Here is a 3904-nt window from a genome sequence, read left to right as displayed (position 1 = left end):
AATTGGCTTCTAATGGGGTTAAACGGAAACTGCGCCTAATAATTAAGAATATACCTAAAGGAAAATTTACATAATAAAAATGAAGGGATGTAATATATAATTAGAACCAACTAGAATACATTCAATTGAAAACTATGCAATTGATTCATTGGGAGTTACCATATAAGTTATTCATGGATACAATCAGTGATTGGTGAAGTGTCTATATCTTTTGTCATAAATATTGGATGCATAATTATGAAATTGTACTAATAATTTTGGACTTCTCAAATGAAAAAAAATACTAGTCACCAGTAGAGTGTACATATTTATCCATAACCGTTGAATGGATTTTTTTTGAGAAAAATAACCATTGAATGGATTTTTTTTTTTGAGAAATAGGCCCCAAAAATAACCATTGAATGGATAATTGTGAATGAATGAGTTTGGGTGGGCCCAGTCAAGACCCATGGGCTAATTTCAGCCCGCTAGCAACGCGCATTGCCTTTGCTACTCATGTCTTGGCCCATAGTCTCCCCGCACGCGGCGGCGGAACCAGGCCGGCGATGGAGGAGCGGCCACACGGGACGACGACATCGGCGGCGGCGCTCTGGGGGCACGCGCACCTCCCGCCGCTGGCCCGCGCGCGCGGGCCAAGGACTCGGTAGAGTACATCCTGCAGGCGCTCTGGCGCACCCCAGCCTCGACGCCGCCGACCGCGCCGTCGTCCGTGACATCCTCCAGCTCCCCTCCGAGATACCGAAGCTTTTCCCTCAGGAGGTGCCGCCCCAGCTGTAAAGGTTGCTCACTCTGCTTCTGCACAAGTTTCAGCCGAAATGGCGAGAGGACGCCTCAAAGATTCAGGTAACGTAGAGCAACGAGAGGACGCCTTTATTTATTCATTTTTCATCTCAAAATTATGCAGTTGATCCAACGGTAGTTATCACAAATTATTCCAAAAGTTTCTGTAGTCGTTTAGTTTCACAAGTTACAAGAGCCTCAAGCTGTTCAGTACTGCGGTCAATAGTTAGCCTGTTCTTAGCTTAATCTTTTTGTCGGTGTCTCTGTAGTGATGCCGACAGAAAATCTGCGCCTCAGTTTAGCGCGATGCGTTATTTTGTAGGCACCCATGCGAAATTCAGAAACAGCGAAAAGCCATCTTGAGTACAAAATCAAGAAGCGCCAGAGCAACCAGCGACAACGCAGGTAGTTGAACCAATCGCTACCATGTGCTTTTGCATAAACATAAGTGCCTTGCCATTTTGCTGGCATAGGCCTGATCTGTGAGATGTTAATTATCCTTTTGTAGGTGAGGCAGTAGTTCATTGATTGGTTTGTGAAGCTCTGTTAAGAAAACTATTTCAGCAGTTCTGGGGTTACAATCAAGATATCTTGGATAAAGATGTTACTCGTGTGAATTGTCAGTAGGACATCGTCAGCAAAGGTCTTGTCTGAATCAGGAGAGAAAGACGCGAAGCACCAATTAGCTAAGGATTCTTTAGACAAAATGCTCAAGGACATATACACAATCAGGTGTCAAGTCTCAAATGCTGCCAGTAATGATTCCTTAGACAAATGTAGAGTTCGGCTGGGAGTTTTCGTTTTCCCTTTTGCAATTCAACATTTTTGCAGACTTGCAGTAAGTAATTTCAAATGTTTCTCATTATCTTTTGCAGGGAGGGACATGGAGAAGCAGCAAAAAGCACTTAGGAAAGGATGATTTTGCTCCTCTGTTTTCTAGCTCTCAGGACATTTTTCATCAGCAAAGCACTTCAGAAATGATGCCAAAGTTGCATTTCTTACATGAAGGTAACACGATCGATGTTTTACATTTATGATGAGGCACAGTTGTAGGATGAAGAATGTCCTTACAGGGAGGGGTTTAGCTTTTAGGCGGCCCATATGTAATTGAGGTTAAGACACATATGTGAATTCACAGGTAGTATCTTTTCTCTTTTTAAATCACTGGTAATATCAGTGCTGTTGCAACTGCACGCAGAAGTCTTTCCACATATGAGGGGGGACATCACATCGTTGCAACTGGAAATGTCTTGTTTATCAGACAGAACACAGCACCTCCCATGTTCTTCTGTCTTTTTTAGTCTGCACCTCATGGCTAATGCAACACCTGCCATGTTCATCTAAGCAACAAAAGATGAAACAGTAATGCATCCAGCAGTGAATTTACTTACTGCCTTAGCTACTATCTCAGCATTTGATGCTATGTCCAACGTAGCCACAAAAGGTACCCATGTAATATTTTGGAATTCCTCTTCCAACTCGTCCTGGAATGGGCGTTATGCCCACTTGTCAATTTTAGCTCCATCTGAGCCGTACTGCACATTGCTTTCCTGATACCTATGAGTTTTACCCCCATCGACAGATATATTTACTCTTTCAGTATCCAGCAATTCTACCCTCATCAAAATTTAGTGATGCTACCTACGCAAGCTGCAGATTTAGTGTGCACATCCCTTTCTATCATGAAAGTAATACTAACCTTTCCTTCCTTGATAACATCCATGTCTTCCAGGGTGCAAATAGCAGACTGCTTTGTCAAATCCAAGAATATTTGAGATAAGATACCCAAAAAAACCAACTTAACTTTATTGTCGATACAGAAGGAAAAAAAAAAGAGATGTTCTATGAGAATGCTTCATAGGATCACAGGTGCATCTGCAGTAAATAAACCAGCAAAAAAGAAAACAGAACAAACTCATGGTAAATTAACATCTACAGGAATACCAGCTCCACTAATCATGAAAGGTAGCATCTAAATTAGGACACAATATTCTGTTACAAAAATTTAGAACCCTTTTAACAGATTCTTGAATCCAAGGTCAAATCTTGGCAAATGTCAGGCCTACACTCTCCGGTTGGACTGCTTATGTATTCCAAGTTTCCAACACCCTATTAACTGTTTTATTAACTATTCAAACTTTGTCTTTTACTGTTTATGTATTCCAACACCCTATTAACTATTAACTGTTTTATTAAGTATTCAAACTTTGTCCTTCGTGTTTCTGATATCTTGTGATCAATTTCCTAATTTTACAGCGGAGCTCTCTAAACAAGTGGAAGCACACCAAAGTATGGTCTCACATTCCAAACTATGGTGTGTGTGCATGACGTGTTCATGCAAAACGTCACCTTGGATTCTCTCCTTCAAGATAATCTACTCCTGTGCTTTGATGCAGCAATGCATCCATTTTGTAACTTTTAACCTCATGTCGCGTTCGTTTTTGTTTTATTTCAATGCATCTTCATTTTCTCATCTTGCTGTTGCTAATTTCCTAATTTGTATTTGTTTTATTTCATTGTATGCACCACGAATTGCTCATCTTGCTGTCGAGACAAACCTTCAAGCTACAACGCAAGGAAGAAAAAAGAGGTGCATTGCATTTTCTATTGTTTCTAGCATTTTTCCTTTTTATCACTGCAGATCATATCTTGTTTAGGACAGGTTGAGAGGTAACATCCCTACTCACTCGTCAAATAAAGAGAAGTAGAACTCTTTATTCTTGATGTAATACATGCCTGTATTCCAATAAGTATTTGGGACGGGATCACACAGTTCTGTAGTTACTGAAGTCCAATTATTCATGTGTACTTTATGGGACGAAATAACTCACCTTGGTGTTGTTCTTCCTACACTCCTGGACATTTTACAGCCGTCCTTTCAAAAGCCTCTACTGATGTGAATTCAGAAAAGCATTTTTTTTGTTTCCTCACATCCTATATGTCTGCTGACTTACTGAGGTACTTTCAGATTGGTGCTGACCTATGACTACGATCAACCGAGAGCTTTTGCCGAGGTACTATAATTAACAGACTAGTTATAGTTTGGGCTTTTGTTTGAATAGGTAATAGGAAATTATTTGAATGTTTCTATATTCTTGGTTAATCGTCATATACTTGAATCGCA

General features: G+C 40.4%; 1 pseudogene; it reads left to right on the top strand.

The window, feature by feature from the left end:
• The first annotated feature begins 545 nt into the window (after positions 1-545).
• LOC123090318 (uncharacterized) lies at positions 546-1699 on the top strand (annotated as a pseudogene).
• Positions 1700-3904: the final 2205 nt, after the last annotated feature.

The sequence above is a fragment of the Triticum aestivum genome, chromosome 4B, assembly GCF_018294505.1.
Source record: "Triticum aestivum cultivar Chinese Spring chromosome 4B, IWGSC CS RefSeq v2.1, whole genome shotgun sequence".
NCBI classification, from domain to species: Eukaryota; Viridiplantae; Streptophyta; class Magnoliopsida; order Poales; family Poaceae; genus Triticum; species Triticum aestivum.
This window is presented reverse-complemented; position numbering and strand designations above follow the sequence as displayed.